Source organism: Spermophilus citellus, assembly GCF_964194105.1.
Source record: "Spermophilus citellus genome assembly, chromosome: 4".
Classification (NCBI taxonomy): domain Eukaryota; kingdom Metazoa; phylum Chordata; class Mammalia; order Rodentia; family Sciuridae; genus Spermophilus; species Spermophilus citellus.
In genome coordinates this window covers 82229720-82249347 of record NC_138185.1, presented here as the reverse complement: position 1 = coordinate 82249347, position 19628 = coordinate 82229720, and positions in this window count along the sequence as shown.

Here is a 19628-nt window from a genome sequence, read left to right as displayed (position 1 = left end):
TCTGGAGACTCGTAATTTTTGGAAGCTTGCAACCCCTTTCAATGAAAGTGTTTCTCGCCAGTCACTGCTTAGGGCTACATGAAAAGGAAACAAAACATAGAGTTAGAATGTGAAACTGCTTTACTGTGTCAAGTTTCAAGAAGCTAGCACAAACCATGTTTGATTTAGAGTTCCAAATACATCTATCAATATAGGAGAAAACAGAGTGAAATGCCAGAATGGAAACTGTTACTGGAAACGAATGCTTCAACATAGAAGAATGAAATTTGGAGAACCAAGTGGGCCAAGTGTACTGATCATTACCTGAAAGTATCATCCAGTTTGGGTTAAAAAATATTTGCTGAGATTTCTGGAGACTCGTAATTTTTAGAAGCTTGCAACCCCTTTCAATGAAAGTGTTTCTCGCCAGTCACTGCTTAGGGCTACATGAAAACGAAACAAAACATAGAGTTAGAATGTGAAACTGCTTTACTGTGTCAAGTTTCAAGAAGCTAGCACAAACCGTGTTTGATTTAGAGTTCCAAATACATCTATCAATATAGGAGAAAACAGAGTGGAATGCCAGAATGGAAACTGTTACTGGAAACGAACACTTCAACATAGAAGATCGAAATTTGGAGAACCGAGTGGGCTTAGTGTACTGATCATTACCTGAAAGTATCATCCAGTTTGGTTGAAAAAATATGTGCTGAGATTTCTGGAGACTCCTAATTTTTGGAAGCTTGCAACCCCTTTCAATGAATGTGTTTCTCGCCAGTCACTGCTTAGGGCTACATGAAAAGGAAACAAAACATAGAGTTATAATCTGAAACTGCTTTACTGTGTCAAGTTTCAAGAAGCTAGCACAAACCGTGTTTGATTTAGAGTTCCAAGTACATCTATCAATATAGGAGAAAACAGAGTGAAACGACAAAATTCAAACTGTTACTGGAAACGAACGCTTCAACATAGAAGAACGAAATTTGGGGAACCAAGTGGGCTTAGTGTACTGATCATTACCTGAAAGTATCATCCAGTTTGGGTGAAAAAATATTTGCTGAGATTTCTGGAGACTCGTAATTTTTGGAAGCTTGCAACCCCTTTCAATGAAAGTGTTTCTCGCCAGTCACTGCTTAGGGCTACATGAAAAGGAAACAAAACATAGAGTTAGAATGTGAAACTGCTTTACTGTGTCAAGTTTCAAGAAGCTAGCACAAACCGTGTTTGATTTAGAGTTCCAAATACATCTATCAATATAGGAGAAAACAGAGTGAAATGCCAGAATGGAAACTGTTACTGGAAACGAACGCTTCAACATAGAAGCACGAAATTTGGAGAACCAAGTGGGCTTAGTGTACTGATCATTACCTGAATGTATCATCCAGTTTGGGTGAAAAAATATTTGCTGAGATTTCTGGAGACTCGTAATTTTTGGAAGCTTGCAACCCCTTTCAATGAAAGTGTTTCTTGCCAGTCACTGCTTAAAGCTACATGAAAAGGAAACAAAACATAGAGTTAGAATGTGAAACTGCTTTACTGTGTCAAGTTTCAAGAAGCTAGCACAAACCGTGTTTGATTTAGAGTTCCAAATACATCTATCAATATAGGAGAACAGAGTGAAACGACAAAATTCAAACTGTTACTGGAAACGAACGCTTCAACATAGAAGAACGAAATTTGGGGAACCAAGAGGGCTTAGTGTACTGATCATTACCTGAAAGTATCATGCAGTTTGGGTGAAAAAATATTTGCTGAGATTTCTGGAGACTCGTAATTTTTGGAAGCTTGCAACCCCTCTCAATGAAAGTGTTTCTCGCCAGTCACTGCTTAGGGCTACATGAAAAGGAAACAAAACATAGAGTTAGAATGTGAAACTGCTTTACTGTGTCAAGTTTCAAGAAGCTAGCGCAAACCGTGTTTGATTTAGAGTTCCAAATACATCTATCAATATAGGAGAAAACAGAGTGAAATGCCAGAATGGAAACTGTTACTGGAAACGAACGCTTCAACATAGAAGAATGAAATTTGGAGAACCAAGTGGGCTTAGTGTACTGATCATTACCTGAAAGTATCATCCAGTTTGGGTGAAAAAATATTTGCTGAGATTTCTGGAGACTCGTAATTTTTGGAAGCTTGCAACCCCTTTCAATGAAAGTGTTTCTCGCCAGTCACTGCTTAGGGCTACATGAAAAGGAAACAAAACATAGAGTTAGAATGTTAAACTGCTTTACTGTGTCAAGTTTCAAGAAGCTAGCACAAACCGTGTTTGATTTAGAGTTCCAAATACATCTATCAATATAGGAGAAAACAGAGTGAAATGCCAGAATGGAAACTGTTACTGGAAACGAACGCTTCAACATAGAAGAATGAAATTTGGAGAACCAAGTGGGCCAAGTGTACTGATCATTACCTGAAAGTATCATCCAGTTTGGGTGAAAAAATATTTGCTGAGATTTCTGGAGACTCGTAATTTTTAGAAGCTTGCAACCCCTTTCAATGAAAGTGTTTCTCTCCAGTCACTGCTTAGGGCTACATGAAAAGGAAACAAAACATAGAGTTAGAATGTGAAACTGCTTTACTGTGTCAAGTTTCAAGAAGCTAGCACAAACCGTGTTTGATTTAGAGTTCCAAATACATCTATCAATATAGGAGAAAACAGAGTGGAATGCCAGAATGGAAACTGTTACTGGAAACGAACACTTCAACATAGAAGATCGAAATTTGGAGAACCGAGTGGGCTTAGTGTACTGATCATTACCTGAAAGTATCATCCAGTTTGTGTGAAAAAATATTTGCTGAGATTTCTGGAGACTCCTAATTTTTGGAAGCTTGCAACCCCTTTCAATGAAAGTGTTTCTCGCCAGTCACTGCTTAAAGCTACATGAAAAGGAAACAAAACATAGAGTTATAATCTGAAACTGCTTTACTGTGTCAAGTTTCAAGAAGCTAGCACAAACCGTGTTTGATTTAGAGTTCCAAGTACATCTATCAATATAGGAGAAAACAGAGTGAAACGACAAAATTCAAACTGTTACTGGAAACGAACGCTTCAACATAGAAGAACGAAATTTCGGGAACCAAGTGGGCTTAGTGTACTGATCATTACCTGAAAGTATCATCCAGTTTGGGTGAAAAAATATTTGCTGAGATTTCTGGAGACTCGTAATTTTTGGAAGCTTGCAACCCCTTTCAATGAAAGTGTTTCTCGCCAGTCACTGCTTAGGGCTACATGAAAAGGAAACAAAACATAGAGTTAGAATGTGAAACTGCTTTACTGTGTCAAGTTTCAAGAAGCTAGCACAAACCGTGTTTGATTTAGAGTTCCAAATACATCTATCAATATAGGAGAAAACAGAGTGAAATGCCAGAATGGAAACTGTTACTGGAAACGAACGCTTCAACATAGAAGCACGAAATTTGGAGAACCAAGTGGGCTTAGTGTACTGATCATTACCTGAATGTATCATCCAGTTTGGGTGAAAAAATATTTGCTGAGATTTCTGGAGACTCGTAATTTTTGGAAGCTTGCAACCCCTTTCAATGAAAGTGTTTCTTGCCAGTCACTGCTTAAAGCTACATGAAAAGGAAACAAAACATAGAGTTAGAATGTGAAACTGCTTTACTGTGTCAAGTTTCAAGAAGCTAGCACAAACCGTGTTTGATTTAGAGTTCCAAATACATCTATCAATATAGGAGAAAACAGAGTGAAACGACAAAATTCAAACTTTTACTGGAAACGAATGCTTCAACATAGAAGAACGAAATTTGGGGAACCAAGAGGGTTTAGTGTACTGATCATTACCTGAAAGTATCATCCAGTTTGGGTGAAAAAATATTTGCTGAGATTTCTGGAGACTCGTAATTTTTGGAAGCTTGCAACCCCTCTCAATGAAAGTGTTTCTCGCCGGTCACTGCTTAGGGCTACATGAAAAGGAAACAAAACATAGAGTTAGAATGTGAAACTGCTTTACTGTGTCAAGTTTCAAGAAGCTAGCACAAACCGTGTTTGATTTAGAGTTCCAAATACATCTATCAATATAGGAGAAAACAGAGTGAAATGCCAGAATGGAAACTGTTACTGGAAACGAACGCTTCAACATAGAAGAATGAAATTTGGAGAACCAAGTGGGCCAAGTGTACTGATCATTACCTGAAAGTATCATCCAGTTTGGGTGAAAAAATATTTGCTGAGATTTCTGGAGACTCGTAATTTTTAGAAGCTTGCAACCCCTTTCAATGAAAGTGTTTCTCTCCAGTCACTGCTTAGGGCTACATGAAAAGGAAACAAAACATAGAGTTAGAATGTGAAACTGCTTTACTGTGTCAAGTTTCAAGAAGCTAGCACAAACCGTGTTTGATTTAGAGTTCCAAATACATCTATCAATATAGGAGAAAACAGAGTGGAATGCCAGAATGGAAACTGTTACTGGAAACGAACACTTCAACATAGAAGATCGAAATTTGGAGAACCGAGTGGGCTTAGTGTACTGATCATTACCTGAAAGTATCATCCAGTTTGTGTGAAAAAATATTTGCTGAGATTTCTGGAGACTCCTAATTTTTGGAAGCTTGCAACCCCTTTCAATGAAAGTGTTTCTCGCCAGTCACTGCTTAAAGCTACATGAAAAGGAAACAAAACATAGAGTTATAATCTGAAACTGCTTTACTGTGTCAAGTTTCAAGAAGCTAGCACAAACCGTGTTTGATTTAGAGTTCCAAGTACATCTATCAATATAGGAGAAAACAGAGTGAAACGACAAAATTCAAACTGTTACTGGAAACGAACGCTTCAACATAGAAGAACGAAATTTCGGGAACCAAGTGGGCTTAGTGTACTGATCATTACCTGAAAGTATCATCCAGTTTGGGTGAAAAAATATTTGCTGAGATTTCTGGAGACTCGTAATTTTTGGAAGCTTGCAACCCCTTTCAATGAAAGTGTTTCTCGCCAGTCACTGCTTAGGGCTACATGAAAAGGAAACAAAACATAGAGTTAGAATGTGAAACTGCTTTACTGTGTCAAGTTTCAAGAAGCTAGCACAAACCGTGTTTGATTTAGAGTTCCAAATACATCTATCAATATAGGAGAAAACAGAGTGAAATGCCAGAATGGAAACTGTTACTGGAAACGAACGCTTCAACATAGAAGCACGAAATTTGGAGAACCAAGTGGGCTTAGTGTACTGATCATTACCTGAATGTATCATCCAGTTTGGGTGAAAAAATATTTGCTGAGATTTCTGGAGACTCGTAATTTTTGGAAGCTTGCAACCCCTTTCAATGAAAGTGTTTCTTGCCAGTCACTGCTTAAAGCTACATGAAAAGGAAACAAAACATAGAGTTAGAATGTGAAACTGCTTTACTGTGTCAAGTTTCAAGAAGCTAGCACAAACCGTGTTTGATTTAGAGTTCCAAATACATCTATCAATATAGGAGAAAACAGAGTGAAACGACAAAATTCAAACTTTTACTGGAAACGAATGCTTCAACATAGAAGAACGAAATTTGGGGAACCAAGAGGGTTTAGTGTACTGATCATTACCTGAAAGTATCATCCAGTTTGGGTGAAAAAATATTTGCTGAGATTTCTGGAGACTCGTAATTTTTGGAAGCTTGCAACCCCTCTCAATGAAAGTGTTTCTCGCCGGTCACTGCTTAGGGCTACATGAAAAGGAAACAAAACATAGAGTTAGAATGTGAAACTGCTTTACTGTGTCAAGTTTCAAGAAGCTAGCACAAACCGTGTTTGATTTAGAGTTCCAAATACATCTATCAATATAGGAGAAAACAGAGTGAAATGCCAGAATGGAAACTGTTACTGGAAACGAACGCTTCAACATAGAAGCACGAAATTTGGAGAACCAAGTGGGCTTAGTGTACTGATCATTACCTGAATGTATCATCCAGTTTGGGTGAAAAAATATTTGCTGAGATTTCTGGAGACTCGTAATTTTTGGAAGCTTGCAACCCCTTTCAATGAAAGTGTTTCTCTCCAGTCACTGCTTAGGGCTACATGAAAAGGAAACAAAACATAGAGTTAGAATGTGAAACTGCTTTACTGTGTCAAGTTTCAAGAAGCTAGCACAAACCGTGTTTGATTTAGAGTTCCAAATACATCTATCAATATAGGAGAAAACAGAGTGGAATGCCAGAATGGAAACTGTTACTGGAAACGAACACTTCAACATAGAAGATCGAAATTTGGAGAACCGAGTGGGCTTAGTGTACTGATCATTACCTGAAAGTATCATCCAGTTTGTGTGAAAAAATATTTGCTGAGATTTCTGGAGACTCCTAATTTTTGGAAGCTTGCAACCCCTTTCAATGAAAGTGTTTCTCGCCAGTCACTGCTTAAAGCTACATGAAAAGGAAACAAAACATAGAGTTATAATCTGAAACTGCTTTACTGTGTCAAGTTTCAAGAAGCTAGCACAAACCGTGTTTGATTTAGAGTTCCAAGTACATCTATCAATATAGGAGAAAACAGAGTGAAACGACAAAATTCAAACTGTTACTGGAAACGAACGCTTCAACATAGAAGAACGAAATTTCGGGAACCAAGTGGGCTTAGTGTACTGATCATTACCTGAAAGTATCATCCAGTTTGGGTGAAAAAATATTTGCTGAGATTTCTGGAGACTCGTAATTTTTGGAAGCTTGCAACCCCTTTCAATGAAAGTGTTTCTCGCCAGTCACTGCTTAGGGCTACATGAAAAGGAAACAAAACATAGAGTTAGAATGTGAAACTGCTTTACTGTGTCAAGTTTCAAGAAGCTAGCACAAACCGTGTTTGATTTAGAGTTCCAAATACATCTATCAATATAGGAGAAAACAGAGTGAAATGCCAGAATGGAAACTGTTACTGGAAACGAACGCTTCAACATAGAAGCACGAAATTTGGAGAACCAAGTGGGCTTAGTGTACTGATCATTACCTGAATGTATCATCCAGTTTGGGTGAAAAAATATTTGCTGAGATTTCTGGAGACTCGTAATTTTTGGAAGCTTGCAACCCCTTTCAATGAAAGTGTTTCTTGCCAGTCACTGCTTAAAGCTACATGAAAAGGAAACAAAACATAGAGTTAGAATGTGAAACTGCTTTACTGTGTCAAGTTTCAAGAAGCTAGCACAAACCGTGTTTGATTTAGAGTTCCAAATACATCTATCAATATAGGAGAAAACAGAGTGAAACGACAAAATTCAAACTTTTACTGGAAACGAATGCTTCAACATAGAAGAACGAAATTTGGGGAACCAAGAGGGTTTAGTGTACTGATCATTACCTGAAAGTATCATCCAGTTTGGGTGAAAAAATATTTGCTGAGATTTCTGGAGACTCGTAATTTTTGGAAGCTTGCAACCCCTCTCAATGAAAGTGTTTCTCGCCGGTCACTGCTTAGGGCTACATGAAAAGGAAACAAAACATAGAGTTAGAATGTGAAACTGCTTTACTGTGTCAAGTTTCAAGAAGCTAGCACAAACCGTGTTTGATTTAGAGTTCCAAATACATCTATCAATATAGGAGAAAACAGAGTGAAATGCCAGAATGGAAACTGTTACTGGAAACGAACGCTTCAACATAGAAGAATGAAATTTGGAGAACCAAGTGGGCCAAGTGTACTGATCATTACCTGAAAGTATCATCCAGTTTGGGTGAAAGAATATTTGCTGAGATTTCTGGAGACTCGTAATTTTTAGAAGCTTGCAACCCCTTTCAATGAAAGTGTTTCTCGCCAGTCACTGCTTAGGGCTACAAGAAAAGGAAACAAAACATAGAGTTAGAATGTGAAACTGCTTTACTGTGTCAAGTTTCAAGAAGCTAGCACAAACCGTGTTTGATTTAGAGTTCCAAATACATCTATCAATATAGGAGAAAACAGAGTGAAATGCCAGAATGGAAACTGTTACTGGAAACGAACGCTTCAACATAGAAGATCGAAATTTGGGGAACCAAGTGGGCTTAGTGTACTGATCATTACCTGAAAGTATCATTCAGTTTGGGTGAAAAAATATTTGCTGAGATTTCTGGAGACTCGTAATTTTTGGAAGCTTGCAACCCCTTTCAATGAAAGTGTTTCTCGACAGTCACTGCTTAGGGCTACATGAAAAGGAAACAAAACATAGAGTTAGAATGTGAAACTGCTTTACTGTGTCAAGTTTCAAGAAGCTAGCACAAACCGTGTTTGATTTAGAGTTCCAAATACATCTATCAATACAGGAGAAAACAGAGTGAAATGCCAGAATGGAAACTGTTACTGGAAACGAACACTTCAACATAGAAGATCGAAATTTATGGAACCAAGTGGGCTTAGTGTACTGATCATTACCTGAAAGTATCATCCTGTTTGGGTGAAAAAATATTTGCTGAGATTTCTGGAGACTCGTAATTTTTGGAAGCTTGCAACCCCTTTCAATGAAAGTGTTTCTCGCCGGTCACTGCTTAGGGCTACAAGAAAAGGAAACAAAACATAGAGTTAGAATGTGAAACTGCTTTACTGTGTCAAGTTTCAAGAAGCTAGCACAAACCGTGTTTGATTTAGAGTTCCAAATACATCTATCAATATAGGAGAAAACAGAGTGAAATGCCAGAATGGAAACTGTTACTGGAAACGAACGCTTCAACATAGAAGATCGAAATTTGGGGAACCAAGTGGGCTTAGTGTACTGATCATTACCTGAAAGTATCATCCAGTTTGGGTGAAAAAATATTTGCTGAGATTTCTGGAGACTCGTAATTTTTGGAAGCTTGCAACCCCTTTCAATGAAAGTGTTTCTCGCCAGTCACTGCTTAAAGCTACATGAAAAGGAAACAAAACATAGAGTTAGAATCTGAAACTGCTTTACTGTGTCAAGTTTCAAGAAGCTAGCACAAACCGTGTTTGATTTAGAGTTCCAAATACATCTATCAATATAGGAGAAAACAGAGTGAAACGACAAAATTCAAACTGTTACTGGAAACGAACGCTTCAACATAGAAGATCGAAATTTGGGGAACCAAGTGGGCTTAGTGTACTGATCATTACCTGAAAGTATCATCCAGTTTGGGTGAAAAAATATTTGCTGAGATTTCTGGAGACTCGTAATTTTTGGAAGCTTGCAACCCCTTTCAATGAAAGTGTTTCTTGCCAGTCACTGCTTAGGGCTACATGAAAAAGAAACAAAACATAGAGTTAGAATGTGAAACTGCTTTACTGTGTCAAGTTTCAAGAAGCTAGCACAAACCGTGTTTGATTTAGAGTTCCAAATACATCTATCAATATAGGAGAAAACAGAGTGAAATGCCAGAATAGAAACTGTTACTGGAAACGAACGCTTCAACATAGAAGAATGAAATTTGGAGAACCGAGTGGGCTTAGTGTACTGATCATTACCTGAATGTATCATCCAGTTTGGGTGAAAAAATATTTGCTGAGATTTCTGGAGACTCGTAATTTTTGGAAGCTTGCAACCCCTTTCAATGAAAGTGTTTCTCGCCAGTCACTGCTTAAAGCTACATGAAAAGGAAACAAAACATAGAGTTAGAATGTGAAACTGCTTTACTGTGTCAAGTTTCAAGAAGCTAGCACAAACCGTGTTTGATTTAGAGTTCCAAATACATCTATCAATATAGGAGAAAACAGAGTGAAATGCCAGAATGGAAACTGTTACTGGAAACGAACGCTTCAACATAGAAGAATGAAATTTGGAGAACCGAGTGGGCTTAGTGTACTGATCATTACCTGAAAGTATCATCCAGTTTGGGTGAAAAAATATTTGCTGAGATTTCTGGAGACTCGTAATTTTTGGAAGCTTGCAACCCCTTTCAATGAAAGTGTTTCTCGCCAGTCACTGCTTAAAGCTACATGAAAAGGAAACAAAACATAGAGTTAGAATCTGAAACTGCTTTACTTTGTCAAGTTTCAAGAAGCTAGCACAAACCGTGTTTGATTTAGAGTTCCAAATACATCTATCAATATAGGAGAAAACAGAGTGAAACGACAAAATTCAAACTGTTACTGGAAACGAACGCTTCAACATAGAAGATCGAAATTTGGGGAACCAAGTGGGCTTAGTGTACTGATCATTACCTGAAAGTATCATCCAGTTTGGGTGAAAAAATATTTGCTGAGATTTCTGGAGACTCGTAATTTTTGGAAGCTTGCAACCCCTTTCAATGAAAGTGTTTCTTGCCAGTCACTGCTTAGGGCTACATGAAAAAGAAACAAAACATAGAGTTAGAATGTGAAACTGCTTTACTGTGTCAAGTTTCAAGAAGCTAGCACAAACCGTGTTTGATTTAGAGTTCCAAATACATCTATCAATATAGGAGAAAACAGAGTGAAACGACAAAATTCAAACTGTTACTGGAAACGAACGCTTCAACATAGAAGAATGAAATTTGGAGAACCGAGTGGGCTTAGTGTATTGATCATTACCTGAATGTATCATCCAGTTTGGGTGAAAAAATATTTGCTGAGATTTCTGGAGACTCGTAATTTTTGGAAGCTTGCAACCCCTTTCAATGAAAGTGTTTCTCGCCAGTCACTGCTTAAAGCTACATGAAAAGGAAACAAAACATAGAGTTAGAATGTGAAACTGCTTTACTGTGTCAAGTTTCAAGAAGCTAGCACAAACCGTGTTTGATTTAGAGTTCCAAATACATCTATCAATATAGGAGAAAACAGAGTGAAATGCCAGAATGGAAACTGTTACTGGAAACGAACGCTTCAATATAGAAGAATGAAATTTGGAGAACCGAGTGGGCTTAGTGTACTGATCATTACCTGAAAGTATCATCCAGTTTGGGTGAAAAAATATTTGCTGAGATTTCTGGAGACTCGTAATTTTTGGAAGCTTGCAACCCCTTTCAATGAAAGTGTTTCTCGCCAGTCACTGCTTAAAGCTACATGAAAAGGAAACAAAACATAGAGTTAGAATCTGAAACTGCTTTACTGTGTCAAGTTTCAAGAAGCTAGCACAAACCGTGTTTGATTTAGAGTTCCAAATACATCTATCAATATAGGAGAAAACAGAGTGAAACGACAAAATTCAAACTGTTACTGGAAACGAACGCTTCAACATAGAAGATCGAAATTTGGGGAACCAAGTGGGCTTAGTGTACTGATCATTACCTGAAAGTATCATCCAGTTTGGGTGAAAAAATATTTGCTGAGATTTCTGGAGACTCGTAATTTTTGGAAGCTTGCAACCCCTTTCCATGAAAGTGTTTCTCGCCAGTCACTGCTTAGGGCTACATGAATAGGAAACAAAACATAGAGTTAGAATGTGAAACTGCTTTACTGTGTCAAGTTTCAAGAAGCTAGCACAAACCGTGTTTGATTTAGAGTTCCAAATACATATATCAATATAGGAGAAAACAGAGTGAAACGCAAAAATTCAAACTGTTACTGGAAACGAACGCTTCAACATAGAAGAACGAAATTTGGGGAACCAAGTGGGCTTAGTGAACTGATCATTACCTGAAAGTATCATGCAGTTTGGGTGAAAAAATATTTGCTGAGATTTCTGGAGACTCGTAATTTTTGGAAGCTTGCAACCCCTTTCAATGAAAGTGTTTCTCGCCAGTCACTGCTTAGGGCTACAAGAAAAAGAAACAAAACATAGAGTTAGAATGTGAAACTGCTTTACTGTGTCAAGTTTCAAGAAGCTAGCACAAACCGTGTTTGATTTAGAGTTCCAAATACATCTATCAATATAGGAGAAAACAGAGTGAAATGCCAGAATGGAAACTGTTACTGGAAACGAACGCTTCAACATAGAGAATGAAATTTGGAGAACTGAGTGGGCTTAGTGTACTGATCATTACCTGAATGTATCATCCAGTTTGGGTGAAAAAATATTTGCTGAGATTTCTGGAGACTCGTAATTTTTGGAAGCTTGCAACCCCTTTCCATGAAAGTGTTTCTCGCCAGTCACTGCTTAGGGCTACATGAATAGGAAACAAAACATAGAGTTAGAATGTGAAACTGCTTTACTGTGTCAAGTTTCAAGAAGCTAGCACAAACCGTGTTTGATTTAGAGTTCCAAATACATATATCAATATAGGAGAAAACAGAGTGAAACGCAAAAATTCAAACTGTTACTGGAAACGAACGCTTCAACATAGAAGAATGAAATTTGGAGAACCGAGTGGGCTTAGTGTACTGATCATTACCTGAAAGTATCATCCAGTTTGGGTGAAAAAATATTTGCTGAGATTTCTGGAGACTCGTAATTTTTGGAAGCTTGCAACCCCTTTCAATGAAAGTGTTTCTCGCCAGTCACTGCTTAAAGCTACATGAAAAGGAAACAAAACATAGAGTTAGAATCTGAAACTGCTTTACTGTGTCAAGTTTCAAGAAGCTAGCACAAACCGTGTTTGATTTAGAGTTCCAAATACATCTATCAATATAGGAGAAAACAGAGTGAAATGCCAGAATGGAAACTGTTACTGGAAACGAACGCTTCAACATAGAAGATCGAAATTTGGGGAACCAAGTGGGCTTAGTGTACTGATCATTACCTGAAAGTATCATCCAGTTTGGGTGAAAAAATATTTGCTGAGATTTCTGGAGACTCGTAATTTTTGGAAGCTTGCAACCCCTTTCAATGAAAGTGTTTCTCGCCAGTCACTGCTTAGGGCTACATGAAAAAGAAACAAAACATAGAGTTAGAATGTGAAACTGCTTTACTGTGTCAAGTTTCAAGAAGCTAGCACAAACCGTGTTTGATTTAGAGTTCCAAATACATCTATCAATATAGGAGAAAACAGAGTGAAATGCCAGAATGGAAACTGTTACTGGAAACGAACGCTTCAACATAGAAGAATGAAATTTGGAGAACCGAGTGGGCTTAGTGTACTGATCATTACCTGAAAGTATCATCCAGTTTGGGTGAAAAAATATTTGCTGAGATTTCTGGAGACTCGTAATTTTTGGAAGCTTGCAACCCCTTTCCATGAAAGTGTTTCTCGCCAGTCACTGCTTAGGGCTACATGAATAGGAAACAAAACATAGAGTTAGAATGTGAAACTGCTTTACTGTGTCAAGTTTCAAGAAGCTAGCACAAACCTTCTTTGATTTAGAGTTCCAAATACATATATCAATATAGGAGAAAACAGAGTGAAACACAAAAATTCAAACTGTTACTGGAAACGAACGCTTCAACATAGAAGAACGAAATTTGGGGAACCAAGTGGGCTTAGTGAACTGATCATTACCTGAAAGTATCATGCAGTTTGGGTGAAAAAATATTTGCTGAGATTTCTGGAGACTCGTAATTTTTGGAAGCTTGCAACCCCTTTCAATGAAAGTGTTTCTCGCCAGTCACTGCTTAGGGCTACAAGAAAAAGAAACAAAACATAGAGTTAGAATGTGAAACTGCTTTACTGTGTCAAGTTTCAAGAAGCTAGCACAAACCGTGTTTGATTTAGAGTTCCAAATACATCTATCAATATAGGAGAAAACAGAGTGAAATGCCAGAATGGAAACTGTTACTGGAAACGAACGCTTCAACATAGAGAATGAAATTTGGAGAACTGAGTGGGCTTAGTGTACTGATCATTACCTGAATGTATCATCCAGTTTGGGTGAAAAAATATTTGCTGAGATTTCTGGAGACTCGTAATTTTTGGAAGCTTGCAACCCCTTTCAATGAAAGTGTTTCTCGCCAGTCACTGCTTAAAGCTACATGAAAAGGAAAGAAAACATAGAGTTAGAATGTGAAACTGCTTTACTGTGTCAAGTTTCATGAAGCTAGCACAAACCGTGTTTGATTTAGAGTTCCAAATACACTGCTTTACTGTGTCAAGTTTCACGAAGCTAGCACCAACCGTGTATGATTTAGAGTTCCAAATACATCTATCAATATAGGAGAAAATAGAGTGAAATGCCAGAATGGAAACTGTTACTGGAAACGAACGCTTCAACATAGAAGAACGAAATTTGGAGAACCAAGTGGGCTTAGTGTACTGATCATTACCTGAATGTATCATCCAGTTTGGGTGAAAAAAATATTTGCTGAGATTTCTGGAGACTCGTAATTTTTGGAAGCTTGCAACCCCTTTCAATGAAAGTGTTTCTCGCCAGTCACTGCTTAGGGCTACATTTAAAGGAAACAAAACATAGAGTTAGAATCTGAAACTGCTTTACTGTGTCAAGTTTCAAGAAGCTAGCACAAACCGTGTTTGATTTAGAGTTCCAAGTACATCTATCAATATAGGAGAAAACAGAGTGAAACGACAAAATTCAAACTGTTACTGGAAATGAACGCTTCAACATAGAAGAACGAAATTTGGGGAACCCAGTGGGCTTAGTGTACTGATCATTACCTGAAAGTATCATCCAGTTTGGGTGAAAAAATATTTGCTGAGATTTCTGGAGACTCGTAATTTTTGGAAGCTTGCAACCCCTTTCAATGAAAGTGTTTCTCGCCAGTCACTGCTTAGGGCTACATGAAAAGGAAACAAAACATAGAGTTAGAATGTGAAACTGCTTTACTGTGTCAAGTTTCAAGAAGCTAGCACAAACCGTGTTTGATTTAGAGTTCCAAATACATCTATCAATATAGGAGAAAATAGAGTGAAATGCCAGAATGGAAACTGTTACTGGAAACGAACGCTTCAACATAGAAGAACGAAATTTGGAGAACCAAGTGGGCTTAGTGTACTGATCATTACCTGAATGTATCATCCAGTTTGGGTGAAAAAATATTTGCTGAGATTTCTGGAGACTCGTAATTTTTGGAAGCTTGCAACCCCTTTCAATGAAAGTGTTTCTCGCCAGTCACTGCTTAAAGCTACATGAAAAGGAAACAAAACATAGAGTTAGAATGTGAAACTGCTTTACTGTGTCAAGTTTCAAGAAGCTAGCACAAACCGTGTTTGATTTAGAGTTCCAAATACATCTATCAATATAGGAGAAAACAGAGTGAAACGACAAAATTCAAACTGTTACTGGAAACGAACGCTTCAACATAGAAGAACAAAATTTTGGGAACCAAGTGGGCTTAGTGTACTGATCATAACCTGAAAGAATCATCCAGTTTGGGTGAAAAAATATTTGCTGAGATTTCTGGAGACTCGTAATTTTTGGAAGCTTGCAACCCCTTTCAATGAAAGTGTTTCTCGCCAGTCACTGCTTAGGGCTACAAGAAAAAGAAACAAAACATAGAGTTAGAATGTGAAACTGCTTTACTGTGTCAAGTTTCAAGAAGCTAGCACAAACCGTGTTTGATTTAGAGTTCCAAATACATCTATCAATATAGGAGAAAACAGAGTGAAATGCCAGAATGGAAACTGTTACTGGAAACGAACGCTTCAACATAGAGAATGAAATTTGGAGAACTGAGTGGGCTTAGTGTACTGATCATTACCTGAATGTATCATCCAGTTTGGGTGAAAAAATATTTGCTGAGATTTCTGGAGACTCGTAATTTTTGGAAGCTTGCAACCCCTTTCAATGAAAGTGTTTCTCGCCAGTCACTGCTTAAAGCTACATGAAAAGGAAAGAAAACATAGAGTTAGAATGTGAAACTGCTTTACTGTGTCAAGTTTCATGAAGCTAGCACAAACCGTGTTTGATTTAGAGTTCCAAATACACTGCTTTACTGTGTCAAGTTTCACGAAGCTAGCACAAAACGTGTATGATTTAGAGTTCCAAATACATCTATCAATATAGGAGAAAACAGAGTGAAATGCCAGAATGGAAACTGTTACTGGAAACGAACGCTTCAACATAGAAGAACGAAATTTGGAGAACCAAGTGGGCTTAGTGTACTGATCATTACCTGAATGTATCATCCAGTTTGGGTGAAAAAATATTTGCTGAGATTTCTGGAGACTCGTAATTTTTGGAAGCTTGCAACCCCTTTCAATGAAAGTGTTTCTCGCCAGTCACTGCTTAGGGCTACATGAAAAGGAAACAAAACATAGAGTTAGAATCTGAAACTGCTTTACTGTGTCAAGTTTCAAGAAGCTAGCACAAACCGTGTTTGATTTAGAGTTCCAAGTACATCTATCAATATAGGAGAAAACAGAGTGAAACGACAAAATTCAAACTGTTACTGGAAATGAACGCTTCAACATAGAAGAACGAAATTTGGGGAACCCAGTGGGCTTAGTGTACTGATCATTACCTGAAAGTATCATCCAGTTTGGGTGAAAAAATATTTGCTGAGATTTCTGGAGACTCGTAATTTTTGGAAGCTTGCAACCCCTTTCAATGAAAGTGTTTCTCGCCAGTCACTGCTTAGGGCTACATGAAAAGGAAACAAAACATAGAGTTAGAATGTGAAACTGCTTTACTGTGTCAAGTTTCAAGAAGCTAGCACAAACCGTGTTTGATTTAGAGTTCCAAATACATCTATCAATATAGGAGAAAACAGAGTGAAATGCCAGAATGGAAACTGTTACTGGAAACGAACGCTTCAACATAGAAGAACGAAATTTGGAGAACCAAGTGGGCTTAGTGTACTGATCATTACCTGAATGTATCATCCAGTTTGGGTGAAAAAATATTTGCTGAGATTTCTGGAGACTCGTAATTTTTAAAAGCTTGCAACCCCTTTCAATGAAAGTGTTTCTCGCCAGTCACTGCTTAAAGCTACATGAAAAGGAAACAAAACATAGAGTTAGAATGTGAAACTGCTTTACTGTGTCAAGTTTCAAGAAGCTAGCACAAACCGTGTTTGATTTAGAGTTCCAAATACATCTATCAATATAGGAGAAAACAGAGTGAAACGACAAAATTCAAACTGTTACTGGAAACGAACGCTTAAACATAGAAGAACAAAATTTGGGGAACCAAGTGGGCTTAGTGTACTGATCATAACTTGAAAGAATCATCCAGTTTGGGTGATAAAATATTTGCTGAGATTTCTGGAGACTCGTAATTTTTGGAAGCTTGCAACCCCTTTCAATGAAAGTGTTTCTCGCCAGTCACTGCTTAGGGCTACATGAAAAGGAAACAAAACATAGAGTTAGAATGTGAAACTGCTTTACTGTGTCAAGTTTCAAGAAGCTAGCACAAACCGTGTTTGATTTAGAGTTCCAAATACATCTATCAATATAGGAGAAAACAGAGTGAAACGACAAAATTCAAACTGTTACTGGAAACGAACGCTTCAACATAGAAGAACGAAATTTGGGGAACCAAGTGGGCTTAGTGTACTGATCATTACCTGAAAGTATCATCCAGTTTGGGTGAAAAAATATTTGCTGAGATTTCTGGAGACTCGTAATTTTTGGAAGCTTGCAACCCCTTTCAATGAAAGTGTTTCTCGCTAGTCACTGCTTAGGGCTACATTAAAAGGAAACAAAACATAGAGTTAGAATGTGAAACTGCTTTACTGTGTCAAGTTTCAAGAAGCTAGCACAAACCGTGTTTGATTTAGAGTTCCAAATACATCTATCAATATAGGAGAAAACAGAGTGAAACGACAAAATTCAAACAGTTACTGGAAACGAACGCTTCAACATAGAAGAACGAAATTTGGGGAACCAAGTGGGCTTAGTGTACTGATCATTACCTGAAAGTATCATGCAGTTTGGGTGAAAAAATATTTGCTGAGATTTCTGGAGACTCGTAATTTTTGGAAGGTTGCAACCCCTTTCAATGAAAGTGTTTCTCCCCAGTCACTGCTTAGGGCTACATGAAAAGGAAACAAAACATATTGTTAGAATGTGAAACTGCATTACTGTGTCAAGTTTCAAGAAGCTAGCACAAACCGTGTTTGATTTAGAGTTCCAAATACATCTATCAATATAGGAGAAAACAGAGTGAAATGCCAGAATGGAAACTGTTACTGGAAACGAACGCTTCAACATAGAAGAACGAAATTTGGAGAACCAAGTGGGCCAAGTGTACTGATCATTACCTGAAAATATCATCCAGTTTGGGTGAAAAAATATTTGCTGAGATTTCTGCAGACTCGTAATTTTTAGAAGCTTGCAACCCCTTTCAATCAAAGTGTTTCTCGCCAGTCACTGCTTAGGGCTACATGAAAAGGAAACAAAACATATTGTTAGAATGTGAAACTGCTTTACTGTGTCAAGTTTCAAGAAGCTAGCACAAACCGTGTTTGATTTAGAGTTCCAAATAATCTATCAATATAGGAGAAAACAGAGTGAAATGCCAGAATGGAAACTGTTACTGGAAACGAACACTTCAACATAGAAGATTGAAATTTGGGGAACCAAGTGGGCTTAGTGTACTGATCATTACCTGAAAGTATCATCCTGTTTGGGTGAAAAAATATTTGCTGAGATTTCTGGAGACTCGTAATTTTTGGAAGCTTGCAACCCCTTTCAATGAAAGTGTTTCTCGCCAGTCACTGCTTAGTGCTACAAGAAAAGGAAACAAAACATAGAGTTAGAATGTGAAACTGCTTTACTGTGTCAAGTTTCAAGAAGCTAGCACAAACCGTGTTTGATTTAGAGTTCCAAATACATCTATCAATATAGGAGAAAACAGAGTGAAATGCCAGAATGGAAACTGTTACTGGAAACGAACGCTTCAACATAGAAGATCGAAATTTGGGGAACCAAGTGGGCTTAGTGTACTGACCATTACCTGAAAGTATCTTCCAGTTTGGGTGAAAAAATATTTGCTGAGATTTCTGGAGACTCGTAATTTTTGGAAGCTTGCAACCCCTTTCAATGAAAGTGTTTCTTGCCAGTCATTGCTTAGGGCTACATGAAAAAGAAACAAAACATAGAGTTAGAATGTGAAACTGCTTTACTATTTCAAGTTTCAAGAAGCTAGCACAAACCGTCTTTGATTTAGAGTTCCAAATACATCTATCAATATAGGAGAAAACACAGTGAAATGCCATAATGGAAACTGTTACTGGAAACGAACGCTTCAACATAGAAGAATGAAATTTGGAGAACCGAGTGGGCTTAGTGTACTGATCATTACCTGAAAGTATCATCCAGTTTGGGTGAAAAAATATTTGCTGAGATTTCTGGAGACTCGTAATTTTTGGAAGCTTGCAACCCCTTTCAATGAAAGTGTTTCTCGCCAGTCACTGCTTAAAGCTACATGAAAAGGAAACAAAACATAGAGTTAGAATGTGAAACTGCTTTACTGTGTCAAGTTTCAAGAAGCTAGCACAAACCGTGTTTGATTTAGAGTTCCAAATACATCTATCAATATAGGAGAAAACAGAGTGAAACGACAAAATTCAAACTGTTACTGGAAACGAACGCTTCAACATAGAAGATCGAAATTTGGGGAACCAAGTGGGCTTAGTGTACTGATCATTACCTGAAAGTATCATCCAGTTTGGGTGAAAAAATATTTGCTGAGATTTCTGGAGACTCGTAATTTTTGGAAGCTTGCAACCCCTTTCAATGAAAGTGTTTCTTGCCAGTCACTGCTTAGGGCTACATGAAAAAGAAACAAAACATAGAGTTAGAATGTGAAACTGCTTTACTGTGTCAAGTTTCAAGAAGCTAGCACAAACCGTGTTTGATTTAGAGTTCCAAATACATCTATCAATATAGGAGAAAACAGAGTGAAATGCCAGAATAGAAACTGTTACTGGAAACGAACGCTTCAACATAGAAGAATGAAATTTGGAGAACCGAGTGGGCTTAGTGTACTGATCATTACCTGAATGTATCATCCAGTTTGGGTGAAAAAATATTTGCTGAGATTTCTGGAGACTCGT